The sequence below is a fragment of the Haliaeetus leucocephalus genome, unplaced genomic scaffold (assembly GCF_000737465.1).
Source record: "Haliaeetus leucocephalus isolate CR32 unplaced genomic scaffold, Haliaeetus_leucocephalus-4.0 Scaffold406, whole genome shotgun sequence".
Taxonomy (NCBI): Eukaryota; Metazoa; Chordata; class Aves; order Accipitriformes; family Accipitridae; genus Haliaeetus; species Haliaeetus leucocephalus.
Window position 1 is genome coordinate 3,389,122 of NW_010972842.1, and position 21,743 is coordinate 3,410,864.

Sequence of the window (21,743 nt, forward strand, 5' to 3'; positions counted from 1 at the left end):
GGTGCATCGTTCACCCGCTCGCTTGTCACACTGACATGGTGCTGCCTGCTCGGCGGTCATTAATAACTGAGCCCCTCGCGCTCCCCGGAGAGGAGCCGGCGGTTCGGCGTGCCCAGATGCCGCGGAGCCTGGTTGGCCGTGGGAAGCTGTCTGTTACGTGACACTGCTGCTTCGGGTACGGACACGCGGAACGAGCCTTTGCGCGCTTCCAGATAGCTCTTCCGATTTGTGGGAGTTACAGGGCACGCTTTGTGTTTGTGCAGAACAGCTCGGGAGGTTTAAAGCCCCTTTTTAAATTTTTTAATTTTTTTTAAGGGTATATAAGGATCTTTTCTGTGCTCAGAACAACTGATTAGAGATCACTGAAGTTCTGCAAAGGCTGCTGTACTTCAGAGGATACTGCATGTTGAAACCATTCAGGAAAAATGTGTCATACCCCCTCACCCCCCCAGTTTTGGTGCTCTTTTTTTTTTTTTACACTTAAGAAAGTAAAGGATTTTTCATACTCCTCCTTTTCCAAATTTTATCAAATATTAAATTTTATTGCGTATGTTTATCAATAGAAATTAAGAGCAATAATACATCTTCCTGAGAAATAAAAATTTGGAATAAACTGAGCAAGGGGGTGGTTAAATAAAGTCGGTTTCTTTCAATCTCTGTCTACTTGACTTTCTCTTTTATGGTCGTCTAATTATATAAACAAGAGGCTGCACAGGTTTTTCCTTCCCTGCCTTCCTTCCTTCTTTTCTTTCTCCCTTCTTCCTTTGTGTCATACTCTTTGGTGAAGAATTTATTTTTCCTATTTATTCTGTACCTATGAACAAAAGACATACAAACTATGAAGGTTTTAAAAATTGTAAAATAAGTTACGATTTTTTTTTTGTCAATGTAAGGGAAGTATACTCTGAAATACATCATCCCTTCTCCCATATATACAAAACAATAAATGAGACAGATGTTGTTAGGAGAAGGGTTTTTTATCATACATACTGTTTTTTATGAAGGAAATTACTTTGTAATAGAAGATGAACAATAGTGAAATACAGAGTTGGTTATCAACAGGTCAGATGGAAGGAAACGTTGGCTGTCTTGCATGAATTCAGTAGTACAGCCCTGAGTGAGGCAGGCCACCCTCTAGTGGATTGAAGGGAGATGTGGTTCTCATTTCACACTTCTGCCTTGAAGAAAGGCTCACCGTCCTGTCTAATAATAGTATGAAAAATTTCTGAAGATTAGCAAACAACGCAAATTAATGTAATTTTTGCAACAGCAATAGCACTAGAATTCTATTATAAAATGGTTACTATTTTATGAATGCTATATATCATTTTGATTCACTTTGAGTCTGAGATTGTGGACTGCATTATTTTTGTTTTTATTCTGTAAGAAAATGATTTTACACTTCATAAAATCACTTATTATGAAAAGTGAATTAAAGTAATGCCAACTTCTTGAATAAATTTCAGTTTGTTATAATTGGCTAAGACACATTTTGCAAAACCAGTCCTGTTTAACTCACTGGTACTTACATTGCTGTGGCTGTAATAAAGCAGGTTTTTTTCCTTCTGCCTCAGGTTTTTGAATACTGCATTTAAACTAAAAGTAAGGGATCAACTTTTTAAATTTTTTAAAGACGTCTGCTGTTCAGTTTTCATACAGCTGAGTAGGACTGTCTCATATATGAAATAATTGCATTTAAGTGACAGGCTGCAAATCCGTGGGATACTCTAGGGTGGGAGGAAGGCTGCGTGGCCCTTCCATTTTCTCCCATTCTCTTATTACGGGCATTACATTTTTTCTAGCGTGAGTTAAAGAGGTGTAGCAAAAGCAGCTGCGGCCGACCCATCTTTAGTTACCTTTCAGGTCTTCTTGCCTGGGGTTGGGACAGGGAACGCCTCAAGTCAGAAAGACGTCGCGTCACCTTTCTGTAGCCTCAGGGCTCATTGGTGAAACCTTGTGTCTCCTTTGCCCACACGAGGTGGCTCAGGGAGCCTCTGATAGTACTTAATGTTTGCCACCATGAGCTGCAAATACAAACCATCGTAAACTTCCCAAAGGGAACCTATGAGCCTTCCGCGCCGCACAGCATCACGGCCCGTGTCTGATGGGACAACGCTCAGGACGTGTTGAGGGAGCACAACCCAAAGTCAGAAAAGTAAGATTTCTTGCCATGCTAGCCCCCCCCCAGGAAAAATGGAGATCCTTCCTGATCTCTGCTGTGTGGTTAGTCACACCTATCACAGAGAAAAGATAGAAACCTGTGCTGCAGGGGTGGGACGGTGGGTGGAGTAAGAGAGAAGAAAACTTCAAAAAGTTTGGGCAAAATTGAAAATAGGAAAACGTTCTGTTAAAACCAACTAAATACTGCTTTTTTTCTTATCTTAACCAATGGAGAAACAGAAGATCTGGAGAAAAGGGAATAGGTAGGGACTACCATGGCCCTCCATGAAAGCTTTCTTGGGTTTCAACCTCAACCTCACGTACTCACTGTCATTCATTCAAAATCTGGCTTTCTAGTTAACAGGAGAATCATGCAAAAACATATTCAACGATTTGACATGTGAAATTAAGACTATAGAAGTGCTTCATTTTGGTTGATTGGTATGTACTCTGTAATTAGAGGGCTAAATAATTAAATCAGCTAAAGTATACTTGCATAAAGAAAGTGAGTTCTTGTGATGGACTATATATGCAAGTAAAGTACATCCTTGATAGGCATACATTTACATATTAGTTAAAATGTTATTATATCATAATAAAGTTCTGTTTCATAAAAAAGTGAAATAATTGAATTTTTTAAATTTAGCTAATGCTAAAGAATAAGGTTTTTTTCAAACTCTCTGCAGGAGAAAAATATCTTTTACAACCAATACAATTATGATGACTAAGGTTCATTAAGTTATTTTCTTGCTGATTTCACTGTGATGCTTGGTGGTTTTAAAATAGCAATGTAATCTATTTCACCAGAATTATATATATAGCTTATTAGGTTACAGGATAGAAAAAAAAATGTCTTAGACTGATAAGAGAGATGATGAAAGTAATGTAGGCTAACTCCAGGTATTTATTTAGCATGCATTTTATCTGATTACTGAGCGCACATGAAAATAAACTAAGTAATTATTTGTTTGTAATGGACAATTAATACGAAGCATAAAAACCTTAGCTATTAAAATACAGTGGTTCTGTGTCTGCAGTTTTCTCAAAAGTGGAAGAGGATTTAAAAACTTTTTTCTTTTTTCATTACATAGAAAGAGGAGCATCCTTGGGCTTTAATATCCTGTAGGCTTGTTGTGGTTCAGGGAATTAGCAGTGACCACTTCTAGTATTTTTAGGCTCTGAGGACAAAGCTGTGTTTACAATGCAGCAAGTATAGTTAAAAACTGAAATAAATACTATGCAGTTAAAGTAAAAAAACCCACAAGTATTTGATTTAAAATCTGAGGTCACACACTTTATATCAGAAATTAGCAATTAAAAAAATTCTTTTTAAGTGTGTATCCATAGGGGTTATGTCCAAGTGTAAAAGAGCTGACACTTTTTGAATATCTTTATTGCTTACGACTACATGTGCCCCTGTCTTGGTTTCTGAGGCACCATAACTACAAGGAAGAGGGCTGAGTGGCGGCTCTTCACACTTTCTTCTTGTAGCCCTTAGAGTAAAAAAGAGAGGAGCTGGTGTTTGACAGATTAATTCTCACCAGTTCTGCGAAGCATACCCTTAGTGTATCTTCCGTGTGAGGTGTGGGGAGGTGTTCCTTTCTGAGTGAAGGTCCAGAATTGCTCAGCTTCAAAGAAACATGTCTTGTGGCATCATCAGTTAACTTATTAACTGACTTATTAATTATAGGAAGTTGCGTGATTTGCCTGGAAGGGAGAAAAAAGTGCCACCACTTCATGTAACCCCCTTCTGCCAGCATTTTCAGTGCAGTGTCGTCAACCTGACACAGCCATGTGCATTTTTAGATATTATGGCCACTAACTATTGACATTTTCCTAAGGGCTATGCTTCCATACAGACAAGGAGTAACTTTTATTAATCCCTCTGAAACTGAATTATTTTTTCAATGATAAGCAAAAGCAACATTTCTAGCTCTCGTTCTTTGTCTGTTTTGAAGATGGAAGGCTCGTTGCCAACAATGAGTTCAGGTTTCTAAATACAGTTGTACTTCATAGTGGAAAGGGTTATGCTCAAATTACTTAATCTGCTACCAACTTTCTTTTATCAGACCTCAGAGTTAGTGTTGATAGGATAGAGGTAAAGCAGATGGAAACAAATCTAGGCCATGAACCTGTAAAGAATTTCACATAAGGAAAAGTTCACATCTACACAAAGCACCAGTTACTTCATTAAAGGCTATGTAGGTAGTAAGTGCTATATGAGTTCGCAAAATCTGGAGCCGGGTAGTAAAAAGAGCCATATAGTACAGGCAAATTCAATCATGTGTGATGGGGATGAATGAAAGCAGTGGTGATGAGCTGATGCTTATCTTGGTGATCAAGGGGATTTTGCATATTCCAGCAAATTCGTCTATTCGTGTAGCGACTGTGTTCTATGAAACAGAAAGGAGAAGGTCCCAGGCAAGAGCTATAGTTGCGTTCCTCATTATAGGTCCCAGAGCTATAGTCAGCATTCCTCAGGAACGGCCTGAGGTCTGAAAATCTTAACAAGTTTTATACCTATTGGGTCCAACTCAGAGCGGTATCTTCTAATTTTCAGCCCTGGCTCTATTTTAATAGGCAAGAATCTCTGGCATACCAGCATCTGCTGAAGGCTGGAAGTGAGTCACGCATAGCAACCACAACCTTGCAATGCCACGTGGGAATCTTGATGAAGACGGAGTAGTGAAATGCAGCTAGAGAATCCTTATGTGCAGCTGGATTAGGGAGATGAAATGTGGGAACTGTAAAGAGGTTTTCAAGCTCAGTGTACGTATTCCATTTTAAACCTGAGTTCATCTCAGTATGTCTATGTCTTACTTGTGGTGACATCTCAGGTTTTGTAACCTGTAGCAATCGGTTATCATTTATCGGGGTCTTCTCAATGGTAGATCTTTAAGACCGAGATGCCTTTGCTGATTTCATAAGGATCTGCCTGTTGCTCATGGGACCCGGTATGTGCATGGGATATACCTTTTAGTGTCGTGGCTCTTTGAGCTAATCCGTGTCTGAAGCTGATGAAGAAAATAGTGGCAGTAATGATTTGAATATAAGGCCTAGAATTTTCATCCTGATTGTGACTTGTAATTCTTACGGGTGGCGGTAAATCTTGAGCTTTCTATCCTTACAGAGAGGACTTTCTCCATTTCTTTGCTTACATCCATTTTCCTTTCTGTGGAGAATTAACTGAAACAGGTTTACCCTTTTTCTGTTAACACTGTGCGGTGTGGCAAACAATACATGATCAGTGAGAGGGAACCTCCTTCTCCCACGAATCAATTTTTTTAATTTAGCCACTTTCCCTGATAATGTCACATTTATTATTTTTTAAGTATATATGGCAAGCCTCCATGTGTTTCTCAAGGGCAGAACCTCAGACTTGAATTTCTTACCTTTTTTGATGAAACTAAACAGTTGCTATTTTTGTTACATTTTATTGTGGTTTAATATTAAAAACAGATGGACAACAATAGCAATTCTAGATTATTTGCCTTTCATAACTATTTGCACAAGAGCTATATTGCCAATTTAGAAATCTGTACAAACAGAGTCACTAAGCTAAATATTAAAACTAGAACGTCATGTTGCTTTTAGTTACTTTTACTCTGAGACTAAGAGAAGTATTGTAGTAATTTTCCCATGCCATCAATAGCATGAAGTTATCTTGGTGGTGACAAGGAACAGCATGGATATGTGCAGTGTGCTTTCAGAATATGGTTACCTAATGATAGTTTAAATCAAATACACTAAACTATTGGAGTGTAATGGGTACCGAAGTGCAATTCTTAGTAGTTGAGTTGCACAATTTAATTTTTTTCAACTTGCAGATCTAGAAAATTAATTAAAAGATCACTGGAACATATAACATCCTTCCTGATTAAAAAAACAAACTATTTAATTAGGAATGCAGTAAATGTTTCCCCTCTCCTGTGTAATTTGACTGCCAAAAACTGTGGGTGCACATTAGGTATTTTTCTTTAAATGTAAAGTTATCTTTACATTAATAAGTTGGGGGTAGAAAGGATCATGTACATAATGACTTACTGGAGGAGGAGCTGTTTCAGAGGCTTTCACATAGTTCCCATTACTAAGGAAACCACTTATTTTGTCTGTGCATGTTTTGAATAGATCTCTCATTTGGAGTCTGGTGCTCAAACGCTGAGGATTGCATTATAGCACTGAGAAAGAGGCAAAGGAAACAAAAGAGGCTTAAAACCACCGCATCTTTAAGGAATGCAGCCTAAGAGTATTGTATGACAAGCTTATGAAAATGTACACATCTCTTTCTATTTGAGGGATGTATATATATGCATTTTGATTGTTTTGTTCCTACTAAAACCAAAAGGAAATTATTAATAAGTAAAACAGGGAAAACAGATGTTGTTTTGTCCTGCACTTTGCATGCCTCTATTGTAAGGACACTTGAGAAATCCGGTGTACCATTTAGGTAGTATCAAATAGGAGTTCTGATATTCGTTCGCTGAAATGAAATGTGGTATTAGATTGAAGTAGAAAGAAGTAACTATCCAATGATAATGGCTAAAACAAGGCTGCGAGGATGGCTACGTATTCAACAGTTGACCAAACCTTTGCTTGGAAAGTGAGTCTGGTTTGACAAGATTCCTAGCTTAAGACATGACTGCAAATACACACCCAAACGTCCTTACATTATATTGGGGGCAGCGCATTTTCCCCGCGTGAATAGTACATGTATTCTGTGCTGACCAAACACGTGTATTAACAGTTGAATTAAACCCCCCTCTATTAGCAATTGTGTATGCTCAACTGATACGCTCAGAAACAAAAGGTTGCCTTAGTAGAGCCAGATGAATCTGGTTTGAGGGGATATGTTTTTAAAGTATAAATATATAAATAACTTGGAGCCGATTCCAAACTATTCCTTAAAGATCAGAATTGTTCACGAATAAGCTGGAAGTGTCAGAGAGATGTAGAAATCTAACAGATTGCCAGAGAGCTGGAGGGAAATTAAGTATGTGGCCAAAAAGTGTTCTTATTTAGCATGTCCAATATATAAATTAGTATATCAGTTAGTTTTTCTGTCAAACAGGATAGAAAACCAAGGACAAAGATGGAAATTCCCATTTTTAAGGCCGGCAAACCCCACGACTCAGTAGCGTCATGTGACAACAAAACCAGTACTACAGAAAGTTAATTTCCTTTGAAAATAGAAATACATTCTATATTGTGTGTGTGTGTGTTACTGCCAATTCACCCTTAAATCAGCAGCAGCTGATATCCGATATGTCTGATGAATAATTATTCTTAATATACGTTGCATAGTTCATGTGCCATTTTGGGTGACAAGAGATTACTTTTAAAGCTAATATGCTTTGAAGGGATTTGTGTATGTGTTTGTGTGCACAATTAATGAGCAGCCAGTCCCATATAGATTTTCTTTAACTCCTTGACTGTTAAATGAGAGGGAGAATGACAGCTGTGGTAAAGCTGACATGTCCTTGGCTTGACATAGTTGAATACTTTGGGGGGAAATAAAATAAATGTCTTTAGATTACACAGAGATATAAGAACTCATTTGTCTCAGCTAAGAAATATCAATTTTTAATATTCCAGAGTATTTGTGTTGTTTCAATCCTGTACTGGTTATGTTTGCTTTCTACTGTCTTACTGCAAGGATTCACAACATGTCTCAAGGTACGCTAAAAGCATTGCTATTCATTATCCTTAAATTTATGCTTGAAGCAAGAAATAAGATCCTCAGTGTTTGGTAATACTGACAATTTCCTTTACGGTGTAACTGGTATGTTTCCAAAAGAGTGTATTCAGCCTCCAACTCCCATCAGTATTATCACAAAAGAGATGAAATCAGTATTTTTTGTGTAAAACAACTGCGATAGGTACTGTCAGAAAAAGCTAACATCTGTTATGATACAAGAGTGTCAATTTACCTGGTGAGGACCAGGGCCTTTTGATACTGAGAGGCAGTGAAGAGTTAATAATTGAATTTGTAGTTCTAGTTACTAGAGAAGAGGAAAGAACATTTTAAAATAACTTTTAATTTAAATATTTGGGTAAAAAATATAATAAAAAATGCAGTAGATAATAAAAAGAATAGTTTAGTGCCAAGTAAATTTTATGATGATATCACTGTGAGGAGGAAGTAAAGGACAGTGGGAACAGGAGAAGGAGGGAAGTTTTCCTGTGATAAGCAGCTCAGAGGAACATAGGAATATCATTCAGAAAGGCTGTTTGAACTTTAATAATAGAAATGGGATTATACTCTAAGTAGTCTACAATGAAAGGTCATTTGGAGCCAATAACATGCAATTCTGCTGTAAGTTGTGGGCTTATTACTTAGAAATAACTGAGGAGGAGAACGTATCTCTCTATTACTGGTCGATCAAGAAGTATGAGCTGACAGCATGGCACAGCTGTGAAAAAAAAGCAAATATGATCCTGGGATGCACCAGTAAAGTTATTCCAGTAGCAGTAAGGAATTAGCAGCACTTTGGACACCTCATTTAGAATAATTCATTCAGTTGTGGTTTTGTGCTTGAAAAAAAATGTGAACTCCAACTGGAACACATGCAATTAAATACTATTCAGATGACAGCGGAGCCCGCATTACAGAGGGGTTTATACAACCTTGCCTTGTATAGTGTAGGAGAGTCAGGGAGAAAATAAGATTCCTGCTGATAAATACATCCTGCTGGTACACAATGAGGTAAAGCTAGCAGAAGAACAAAATGTGTAAGTGACTGTGATTAAATTTAAGTCTGGAAATTAGAAAAATTTTTTTTTTTTCTTCATGTTTGAGTCATCACATCCTGGGACAAGTTTCCAGCGGAAATACTTTGGGCAGAAAAACAAAACCAAGAGCAAACCAAAACAACTACAACCCAGACAAAACCAACCACTAACAAAAAAACCTCTTTAAAGATACTGATTGGTATATTTATAAAAGAGGTATGTTTACAAACAGCTGGCTTCATGCCTATAAAAGAAGGAGCTAGACATAACATTTTAGGAAGATCTTTCCAGTCCTTTTTAGCTTATCAAAGATAAACCCCACTTAGTGGATTTCTGTATAAATTCAGTCCCCATCTCTACGTTCTAAATTCTATTAAAGTGTTTTTGATACTCTTGAATATTTGTAAGCGTGGGAATTTCTAACTCCCCAACTGGTGGGAATACTGTTTTTTCAAAGGTAAAACAGCTTTTCTCAATATTTACCCCAGCAAGTATGAATAAAGCAAATATAAGTTTCGTAATTTACATTTACTTACCATTATAAAATAGTGGTTTAGTTATCTCTACATGCTAGTAGTTGAGTGGCACTGCAAAAAGTTCAGAAGAAAACAGGCAACTAATATCCATATTATAGTCTTTGATTTCTACTTCTCTAGATCTGGAAATAGTAATTCCCTTGATAATATTCCCTGTAACAAATTGTCATCCAAAAGCCTTAGATTTCACCCAAAGTTTTGTTCCCATCTGCGACTTTGATCACTAAATAGAAACTCACTCTGTTGTTCAGGTAAAGTTTTCAGTATCTTCCCCTGGGTTTTTTTTTGGTTACTGTGACAGATAATCTAAGCTCAGCTACGAGGAAGTCACAAAAAGCCTTATATGCAGAAAAAATGCATATAAGCCTCCCTATCATCTTATATGCAAAATTGAAATGCCCCCAAATTGCCTAACTTTTTTTAGTGTGATCTTTTAGCACTCTTAATTTTGCTGACATCTACTTTTTCTATGAGTAGCTGTAAGAAATAGCTGTAATGAATCCACTTTTTAGATACATCTATATTTCTTCCTTGGGCCTTAGGTTGAATTTCTCTTTAGCTAATAGGCCACCTATATGTTCAGCCATCTCCTGAAGTGGCTTTAATAGGCAGGTACGTTAACTCATTTCATATTTTCCTAGAGAGATGTTCATCAAGGTAACAAACTTGATGATGGAAGAGCGTGTTTTTCTCATTACTGCTAATTTGAAAGTTATGCCAAATAGGCTTTCAGTAACCGGAACACATATAGTTATGACCTTAATTAAATAGTAATAACATTCAAACTGGAAACCCAACAAGTTAAAATGCGTGGGTCGGAGAGGGAGAAATCAAATCTGCTGATTCATTCTCATATTTTCCTAACTGTCCTCTCAGGCCCCATATTTTTATCATGGCTGCTGTTATGTCAAATGGAGAATATTGAACTGAACATAAAGGAGACTCAATATTGCCATTTACAAATGTGCCTCAAGAGTAACCTAAATGGTGAATAATTTGGTATGTCAGGCAGGAGCACTAACTTTTGACCAGGAGAGGAGATTCTAGTAATTCCATTAATTCCACTAACCCCTCCTGAGACTGTCCCAGTCCTGGGTGTGAGTGCAGCTACTTTTGGAGAGAAGCCAAACTCTTCATGGCTGCCTACACTGCATTTCAAAGCCTTTAATTGAATATTCCAAACCGAGCTAACTGTAAATTACCTTAGGCTTTGACTCTCACTTTCCACTGATTCATCTTCCCTGTGCCCAGTCTTTCCCTCCTCTTTGTGGCTGTGCAAAAAACACGCAATTGCTTTCTTCCACCTCGCTCCTAATTTTGAGAAAAAGCAGATCACCTTTCTTTTCTCTGAAGTCTTCCCTGCTGACTGCTGAGATCTTTGACCTTGTTAGCTTCTGTCCAGAGGGATGGAGATTTCAGTCCTCTGCTCCCTCTTCAAGGCGTCTTATGCATCAGACACTTCCAAGGATGTCAGAGGGAGGGCTGGCCCTCGCTGCTTGCGTGGGATCTATTCCTCCCCTTGGCTGTTGCAGAAAAACTCCTGTATTCTTGGTTTAAAGCCCCCTCCGAAGTGCTCTGCTTTAGTAGGGCTCAGCACATGCCCCATCCGACCCCAGGACACAGCTCTCAGCCCAAGACCTGCTTCATAGACTCTGCTCACGTGGATTTCCCTTCTTCCCAATCCAGACTGCGCGCGGGGCGGCAGGAGGAACACTTAGGGGTAGGTTAAGTGCAGCCCCACCGACATCTGCCCCCCTCACCGCAACGCTCCCCGAGCCAGCGGCTGCAGCCCCATGTCTCAGTTTAAACTGTGGGAAGGCGAAATCACGGCTGCAGTCCGTTTTTCTTCTTGGAAGAAGGGAGGGGAAGAAAGAGATGCAGCAAGGCATCTGTTTCATGGGTAGATGCTTTGAAAGCTTGTAAGGCAAACAGTGAAAGGTCGGTATTCTGGCTTGGACGAGCTGGTTGAGAGCGGCTTTTACTTGGCATATGCCAGTATGACCTTTTCCACGATCGGCACGACCGTACTCCAAGTGTTCTAGGGTGTTGATGGAACCAAATATCCAGTGTCTCTCTGTGCAAATTTTCATGCTGCTCTGCCTTGAATAAATTTTAGCTCTATAAAGCTTGAACACCTACGTCCAGAATTTACTAAAACCCATTTAAATATTTATTTATAAATTAGCCTGACACCTTCAGTGTATTTATGGTCAACACCTATTTCTGTGTTTTAAATAAATGTTCTGCAGATTGCTTTTTTTTTTTTTAAAGTGAGTCTAAAATTTTATGATCTTGGCTAAAGAGAAGTGCAATATGAATTATTACCCTTATTCTTTACAGTTTTTATAGTTCTTCTGAGTCAACTTAAATGACATAGGCTTTTCAGAGCAAATCCAAATAACAACATATTAGGCCTCTTTTTTTTTTTTTTTTTTTTCCCCCTTAACACACAAATCACTATAGTGTTAAGATGTGCGAATTAACTGGCTTCAGCACAGAGCAACAGGCAGGGTCCAAAAAGGTCCAGAATTTAAAACCAAGTGTCCCAACATGTGGGCTGTCTCTTGCACAGGTTTGTAACTGTGAATTACTAGCTTTGCCTGTATTAGTTTGAGCATAAATGTGTCACAACCTTTAAATAGTATGATTAATCAACCCTTTCAGAAGAGCTCCAGTATAAAGAGCTCTATAATACATGGCAAATCTTTTTGTTCTGAGAACCATACTTCTATTATTTTACCTGTGTGTAAATCCTGTGAATGTGAAAATCTTCATAGGCTTTTTAAAGGGTTTAAAGAAAGTGAGAAACTGCTTTTAAACAATGAAAGGCTATAGGTCTTTATTTTTTAAAGCATTCAATAGGCTCTATAAACTCATACCTCACCTTTAATACCACATAATTCCGTATTTCAGTAGTTCAATGGGATAATGCACTGGCTCTCTAAAGAGCTTGTGGAAATGAAACATTTAGTAACAGCAACATGGGGCTTATTTGGTAGCTAATTTGCAGTAATTTATTGATAACATCTCAAGGAAGCATGGAATCATTCTCACTTTCATTGACAAATCTTTCCCAAACATACTTGTAGGGAATGAGATAAATGTTGTAATAAAATGTTTTACATTATGGGGTTCAGAATTAAAATTACATGAAGAGAAATTTACTACTGGTTTTCTTGAAGCCATGAAAAATGTGAAATGCTGTCTTTCATTGTAGCGATTACTGCATATGCCATGGTCACTTTTCCAAGGCCTTTTGTAAACTCTGCTTTTATAGACTTGGAAAGCAAATTACCCATAAGCTAAAATAAGTAACAGTGAGCAACATATATAAGTGAAAACCTGGGTAAAGTGTTGGTTTTATGAATTGCTGATTTCATTGTGATCAGAATTTCATGTCTTGGCTTTAGCAATACTAGTACCAAGCTATTTCAGAAAGAGGAAAAGAGGAAAGAAGTTATTTTTGAGATATACAGCTCATTAACAGTTAATTTACTGTATATGTTCCTGGATGGAATTGTCTGTAATGCTGTTTTTGCATCCACTTTTGTCCTGGTTTTTTGTGTGTGTGCATGCACGTCTGTGTGTGCATATGGATTTCTAGTGAATTTGGTTTTAGATAACACAAGTGTATTGGCTGATGGGATGATCCTACCTTCTGTCTGCTTTTAGCCCATGTTGGACGAAAGACATTAGATGAACCTTTGGCCCGACTCTAGTTTCAAATCCTTTTGCTATCTGCATTTATTCCACCTTAAGAATTTAGTTCCTTATGGCTAAGATATTCTGCTGTTTACTGCTCTCTGCTCCCACGGCGTACGTCGTTATCACACGAGCTTATTTCCAGTGGCTTGGGAACTTGAATCAGATACTAGACTTTGTTAGTCATCCTCACATTTTATATATAGGTATGTAAACAAATTTCATATAGTATAATACAGATATATATATATAAATGAATACAAGTAAATTGTAGATGTATGTATAGTAGAGCATGTCTTCATTCCCCAAAAGGCAGGTCTCTAAGCTGGTTCCAAGTAGTGGTAAATGCATACAACACAGTGTAACACCATGTGAAGGTACAACCTTACATCCAAAAGAGGGTTTTGAAAACACTTAATTAGCCTAATTCTAATTAGCTTGAAAGGAAGACCATACTGATCCAGCAGTAAGGCTCTGAGTTTGAATCATGGCTCTCTACATTGTACAAGGTGCTTTCAAATTAAGCTCCAACATGATATGAACTTCTTTTTCCTAGGCATATAAACTCACAAATTTTTCAGCTGTTTCATGTTGCCGTTCACTTATCAGATTATGAAAAGAGCCATTGCCTCATGGGCAAAAGAAAGAAAATTATATTGTTTTGCATGATGGATGGTTATTTCTCTTGAGTTTGAATCTTTTTATTTTAAAAAATGGCTGATTAAATACTTGCTTTAGGTTTAGGCTTTCAGTGCATCTACAGTGCTGCTTACGTTGTTGGATAATAATAATGTTCTAAGATTTGTTTTTAAATATATTCTAGAACAAAAGACACTATGCCACGATTAGAGAACAAATATGCCACCTTTGCACAAAATCAAGTAGCTTAAGTGTCAGGCTTATGACCATTAGCATCAACCTTCTTATGTATTTAAAATCCGTGTTCAGTTCATTTCATGTAATTTCTTTTTTTTTTTTTTATAGCCTTCACCCTGTTTATCATATATTTCTTCAGGCAATTACAGTTTTTTCTTTTGTTTGGTGAATTTTATTTCAAAATACAAAATTCCTTTTGAAAAAATTTGGGGGGGGCAGGCAGATGTGTTCTAGCTATCATTCCATTTCTAACCTTACTTTTATGTCAGAACACTGAGATGCTGTATTCAGTGTGGTGAAAAGCCTATTCTTCAGACTTGGAAGATTTATTGAGGAAGGGTGATTTGGGGTAACACTTTGCCAATCTGGTCAGTGAAACCTTTCTGTAATTTTTAGTGCAGCAAAGAAAAATCTACCTTCACCTAAGGTAGACAGTTTTGAAACTGTTCTCATTTCACTTATGTTTCTTATTGCAGTTCATTTCCTTATGTAAAAATTGATTCTATATTATCCTATACCTGACTCTCAAGTTTTCTGGAGATGGGTTACGAGAGTAGTCTTTTTGTGTTTTTTCTGTTTTGTTCATCTATTTGAAACAGCAATATTTTTTAATATGCATTACAAAATATTGTCCCAACAATTAATGTGGCTAAACATATGTTGAAAATGTTATTTATGGTACTATTCTGAGATTTCTTACAGCACACATTGCTTCGCTTTAAAAAGATTTATATAACCTATCTCCCTAGCTTGCTTTGTTGCTCTATACCTTGTGCACAAAAAGTAAATGCTACATGCAGACTCAAGAATTTAGTGAAGGTCTAAGGAATGTCTTGTTAAACTAATACAGTTAAAAGTGAGAGGCATAAACTACGACTACAGGGCAATTTATTCAGGTAGGTTGTATACTGTTACGTATTGTATACTGATGGATATTACTCAAAATCTTTAAGCAGATAAAGTCATTTTTTATGTAAAATTGCAATATTTTATAATGATATAATAGTCACTGCATATCAGATATTTAATTCCTGATATGTTTTATTTCTAATTCTAGAAGTGTCTTTTGGTTAACATGTCAACATGTGACCTACAGCACTGGGTTTAGTACTATATTTTTGATGCCTTAAAAATGGACTTTGTAGAAAGATTTAATTTACATTGAAATGATAGGTTGTGATAAAGTGTTCCAAAGGGTAAGTTGCATACTAATGTCTGAATTATTTACAAAAATGTGAAAAAGCTAGTAAAAAGTGGCAAGATAGAGAAAGGCAACAAAATTATGCAATATATATTCTAGCTGATGCTAGAATTTATTCCAGAATTATTGTGCAACTTATCAAATTTCTTTTAAAAGAAACTAAAGATGGAGCTACAGTGTGAGCTGAGAATGCTAATTGAGTCAGATATATATAAAAAAAGAGAATCTGATTTCTAAACCAGGAACATATTCAGTGTAGACAAATAACTTGGAATTTACAGAATCAAATGCTCAAAGTGTGCCATTATATTAGAGAACAGCCTTGTGCTTATTTTCCTAGAACAATGGACAAATAAATAGGATAGCAAAGCTTTTCTTCTTTCTGACCCTACTTGGGGTTCACAGCTAAGACAAATGGATAGCACTGCTGAGAATACATAAAGCAGGTGAATAGTTAGGGAATGTAAAAGATGAAAAGTATGCTGAGGCACATAAAGTTACTCTAGCTCAGAATTTTAGGATGTTTTAATTGAGTTCTGTCTTCGGTTGTTAGTATTCATATGTTGTCAGCACTTAAACTTCAGGTCTGAACCTTTGCTTGCTTGATGTCCTCCCCATAATGAGTTGTTTTTTAACGTGAATAAAATGATTTTGTTTATTTTCATAAAACAATTAAGTAACCATGAGCAGAAAGCACCTCAGAATAGAACAGAAAAGTTGCGGTACTTAACTGGAATTTGAAATTAGCAAAAGTGCTGAAAATATTTTAAATTGCAATGGAACAACAACAACATTTTCCCTGGCAAAACTTCCCTTGGTTGCTATTTGCACAATTACCTGCAGCAGCAATAGTAGTGCGTATGTTCCACAAAGGTAGAATGCTGCCATTAAAACAGAAATACAAATATACCTTTTCATAACGATGCTAGGTGGCTCAGGAGGACATAAATTTGTTAAGTCTTAATCCTGGAATCAATTTCACAGATTCGCAACAAACAATACTTTGCATGTAACTGAAGATTCAGTTACGAGCACAAAAAAAGCATCTGCCAGGTTGACTAAACGAACTTTGTTACTTCTAGAAGTTCCGTCCCTTACCTTCACCCTTGTTACTGTTTTATCTGTCATCTGCTCCTGTATTAGTATTTGGCACATATTGTCTGTTCTTGTCTTATTCTTCCAAATAATGAATATTTATGTGCAGGCTAAGGATATGTTTTGGTATTCCTAATACTTATTTTGAGAAGAAAACCTAATTGTAACTCCTCTTCTTTGTGTGTTTATCAGTGTTCAGGTAGTGCTGATGGGAGTGGAGTTTGCCAGGTGTACAAATTCTGGCCTTCAAGAAAACACCACGTACTTTTTAAAATAACTTTTCTATATGGCCAAAAGGTTAATTGTGTCAGAACCTGTTGTCCATTCTCAAGTCATGTAATAAATGTGGGACATTTTCTCAGTTGCTACCCTGGAGATAAACACAGGGTTTGTTTCACAAGTCTTCTCACTCTGCTGCCTTCTGTCCTCATTAAAGTTTCATGACTTTTTAAAGCAGAAGTTTGTCTTTATACAAATAAGTAATTAAGTCATAAATATTTGGACAAGACACCTTATTTAATGATATATTTCTGTATCAGCAAGTATGCCTGCACTCTAATGCGACAAGATGGTGAATGTCTATTTCAGTGCTGCAGGGTGGTGTCCCAGCAAATTTCTTCTTCTCTTTTGGGCTTCTTCTGAAGAAAAGGTGTAATTTTCCCCAAACTTTTCTAATTGACTCCCCAGGCAATCAAAATTACCATGAACTCACATTGTGGAATCTGGCTGAGTTAACGATTTAAATCTTCCCAACTTCTAAATACCTTTCAAGCATTTAAATTGGCATATTGTTTTAACACTCAGTCGCCTTCCACTTGGTTTATAGCCAGCAACTCAAATACGTTGCTTAGTTATTCGTTATTAATACTACTAATTATTAGTTTGTATTAAAAGTCTATAGATAAAGCAGCTGAAAAGGAGAAGCGATGCAAAAGAAAAGAGCCGCCTGGTTCTGCCTGCACGCCCCTCTCCTCCTTGCTGCGCGTTCCCGTCGCACCGCGTATGTGTGTACGGTCGCTCCGTGGGTTCCAGGCAGCTCTTCGCTCTGAGGTGGGTGCGAGCCGTTCACAAAGGGGCCGAAAAACACCCAGAGGACGAGCACGTGGCTGGGAGTGGAGAAGAGGAACAGCAATAGCAAGGAAAGGGACAAGGAGAAATAGATCTGGTCCTCTGAGAGCAGCAAGCTCTCGCCAGTCTGGTGCTGGGCTGTGAAACGACCTTTGCAGATGAACTTGGCTGCAGGTTTTCCAGCTTTCTGCCGCCAGCACGTTCCCCGTGCCCCCCGTGGGCTCTCCTCCCCCTCTGACCCTTTGCTCAGCCCTGTCGGCGTGCAAACGGCGCTCTGCTTCGTCGGCATCCTGAAGGAGCGCAACGAGCGATGGATCCAACAAGTGCTGGAGCTAGGAATGGATAAAGGCTAATAGCGAGGAGAAGATCGTGGCCATCAGCTGTTAGACAGGCTGAGGCTGGTGAAGAACCGCCGGGTAATGCCGCCGGGGCAGGCTGACGCTTCTGCAGATGACATCGCTGTCGAAGGAGGCACGTCCTCCTTTCCTCGGCCTGTTTTCACCCTGATGTTGACTGTTGGCAGAAGAACTGGTATGATAAACTGGGTAGGGGAGCCAATATGCCTGCAAAAAAAAAGCATTTCTCCCCCTTCTTGGATTAGTTTAATTGAGATTAGTGCTACTGCTGAAAGAAATTCGTATCGACCTGTGGCTTAACTTGGAGGCAATAGGAAATATTTCTCTGAGTATAGAAAGAAAGGCTGGGAAACTGGCTGATAGAAGAAGATGGGAAAGTCAGATCGCGAAAGTCAGGAAAGCAAGGGTGAGTGAAACAAAATTGTGTAGTACAAAGTCTAATTAGGAACTAATAAGATTTTTCTGTTATAAGCTGGGAGTTATAATTGAAAGTGTCAGAGGAAGAGAGAGATCTGGCTTTATTAGTCTCAGGGTGACTAAAGCCATAAATGTGACATGGCAATGAAAAAAGACAAGTGTAAAGATATGTCAGGATGTATTGCAGCATTTTTAGGAGTGAAAAGAAAATATTAAAGGCAATGTACGCGGTACTAGCGGGATCTCATCTGGAATTCTATTTGTAGTTCTGGTCACTTACGATCGAAACATGAATTCTAAAAGAAGGGGTGCAAGACGGGTAGCTAAAGTTGGGGAAATGGAGGCTCTGTCTTACACAGGTATTATAGAAAATTCTCATTATTTATCCTTGCAGAATAAAGAAATTGTACCGTCTTTTCGTTCTCCTCGAAGAGAAAAGCACTGGCAGAGCGAGAATGTCTGTTTAAGCTGTAGAACAATGTCAGCAGAAGACCAAATGTGTATATGCTGGCAGTGATGACTTATTTTGTAGAAATGAGAGACAATACCCATCTGGGAGTGAGAGTCTAGATTAGTCTGTAAATGTGCTGGGTTGGTTCTTTGCCCTGGTACTAGAAAACAACTTGACCATTTTGTCACATGAAATACATAATTGTAAAAGCTGGAAACTAGACTTAGAAATCAAAAGGCTCTTTCTTTCCAAATTAAAAAATTTTAACCTTTTTCCTCCCAGTACCAGAAATGTTGGAGGGTAGAGGTAAAGTGGAAGGAACTAGGAACATGCATTAGAGGAAAACAATTGGTTATACTACTTCTAATTATTATATTTAGTGAGGCTGATGTTCATTTCCAAAGAAAGGAAAGACAGATTTTTCTGAGTGAAAGTTGTATATTGCAGTAATTCCTCTCTTAAGCCTTCGAAGCACAAAAAGTCAAGCTATGTGAGGATACTATAATGAGAAATGTAGTCTTCCTAAAGGGCTGTAAACAAATAAAAAGTTTCAATTTGTTCAGGAGCTCATAGCATCTATACAACTGATAATATAAACAATATATCTGTTTTCAATTAATAATTAACAGTTACACTAAAAAAATAGATGGAAATGCATGTTCCCTTTGATATCTTCTGGGTTTTTGAATTGATTACACCCCTACACACAAAAATAAGTCTTTTCTGTGGCTTATTACAGAATATTTTTGCGTTGGTGATAGAGGTGTTGGCATTTTTCTAAAGAAGAAAGATGAGAGAGTAGTGAGCACTGAACGACTTTCTCCTTAAGATAAGTATGTGGATGGTTGCTTTCAGAGAAGGGATCAGCATAAAGAACATTTATACGAAATACATAAATTCCTCTAAAAACTTCCTGAAAAAAGCAAAGATGCCTTTGCATGGTTTTCTGCATTTCAAAGTTTCCACCAAACCATACATGCTGTAAGGTTTTACTTATAATAAAAATATACTTCTCACATTCATTTTTATAAACATACAGTCATTCCAGCATGCATCATTGCATCTTCACCACTCCAGCCTTGCAGAGAACAGTCTGTACCAAGTAAGTTCATAGTCAGCTTCAGGTGTGACTATCAATGCATATGAAAATCATGAATTCTTATAGTTGCTAAGTTCATCCTGTTCTTTTTTCTCTTAAATGGTAGAAAAGTTGAATGCATCTGCTCTCTAAGCCCTCTGTATTTGAAAATTTTTGTGCACAAAAAGGAATAATGCATGTTTTTATCTGGCCCTAACTCCACAGAGCACTTAGGCTCAATTCAAGAAAGTATTCCGAGCCAAGAGAGCCCTTTGGCACATGCTTAAATGCTTTGCTGAAGCATGGCCAGTTGGAGCAGATTGCCAACATCGTGTGTCATGAGCAATAGTCTACTCTTACTTACATTCATCTACCTTCACTGCAGTTGATAGGTTTGCTTAATGCAGTTACTGCTACAAATCTAGCATGCAGTTAGGAGTCTTTTACAAAGCAGCTCCTTTAACCCATAAGCTGTTCAGAGCACTGCATGATTTCTCTCTTTAGTTCAGGGGCCCCAGGCCTCATTTTGGACCTCTGTGGTTACCTAGTAATAGTCATCTAGCTAGTAATTTAAAGTATCTTCAAAGTGTGGAGGTATAAAGGTGGCTGGGTGACCAAGGCTGTTTATTTTTTTTTTTCCCCTTGCTACAGTGCATTTAAATTTCTAAAATTAATATTTTATTAGAGCTGTCTTTCTGTATTTAAAATGTATTTTGGCAGCACAGTGAAGTTAGTTTATAATGAGCATTAGTTCATGATAAGCATTCAAAACCGCTGAGCTAATTGTTTAATTAAACATCAATGCTGGACAATATTTTGTCTCTGGAGGTTAGACAGAGAGGTGGGTCTGTTCCAGAGCAAGGTCAGACTCACAATTCCGTAGTGGCAATGAAAGATAATATTGACTATAACATTTGTGTGTAGTATAATAAACACTTTGTATACATTTTAAGGGTTGGTTTGTGAGTGCAGAAGTGCAAATGTAACTGTCTGTGGACAGAGACTTAAGGCCTGGTCTTGGGAAAATTTGATGTGAATAATATTTGTGTAGTGTTCATCCTTTGTTTTGTAAGTGTTGTCAGTACTGGGCCTGTCACTATTGATTGGTAAAGAGATTTTGGTTCATTAGATTAAAGACCTAAAGCTACATTTTGCCAAAAATGCAGATTAATTAGTAGTTTGGTAATAATAATTTGTTTTAATTCTCTTTGTCACCTGTGAACATTCTCTTGCTTGTTTCTCTTGAAAAATACTATTATACTGGAATAGGTGAAAAAGTGTGTTCACAATAGTATGGCTTTCTTACCTTTTAAATTTTCTAACTGCGGTCAAGAGTGCTGTAGGATGTGTAAGTGGCATTTAATTCTAACTGCAATGTTCTCATTAACATTAGGTAAGGAATAAAGAGAATTATATTCATTTCAAGACAATCTAATAGATATGGTCTTGACTAGGACGTGTGGGTTCAGTCTCTTGACGATGGACTTTCTACATTGTCTCTGTCCTTTTCCTTTAGTCCTTATCTGTTGAAGCACTGTAGATACAAGCTTATTGACTGTGATGTGCCAGAAATCATAACAGTAACAATAAAATAATAGATTTTTTTTTGTCCTTATTTGTCAGAAACAGTCCTCATAACCAACCTACATGTTTGAGAGTCAAAAAGTGGGATTCATGCAGGAGCCACAATTTGTGTATATACATGGCAGTCTTCAGAGCTGCTTACTACTGTAAATATCTGTTCCTCATTCCTCCTTTCATTCTGCTCCCAGACACTCACAGTTCTCCATGATCTTGCTGCTGCAGTCCTTGGCCTTCCTTGTATCCATATTTCATAATATAGGGTCTTCTAACTTTGCTCATTTTTACTCTTCTAATGTTACTGTTACTCTTCAGATTGAGGACTTTTCATTGTCAGTCTCCTGTAAAACACTAGAAAGGCCCTTTTGGCCATCACATCAACCCATTTACTTTATTCCATAAATTCATATGGTACTTTGCATATGGTAAATTGCCATAAAGTGTTCTGCTAGTACTGATTACCCCTATCAGAAAAAGTAAAACCCCAATGACT

General features: G+C 37.6%; 1 protein-coding gene across 1 annotated transcript in view; it reads left to right on the plus strand.

Annotated features, from left to right (window-relative positions):
• The window catches only part of IMMP2L (IMP2 inner mitochondrial membrane peptidase-like (S. cerevisiae)), a 457,856-nt gene that overhangs the window by 223,784 nt on the left and 212,329 nt on the right, over window positions 1-21,743 (plus strand). The gene's annotated exons all lie outside the window — the stretch shown is intronic.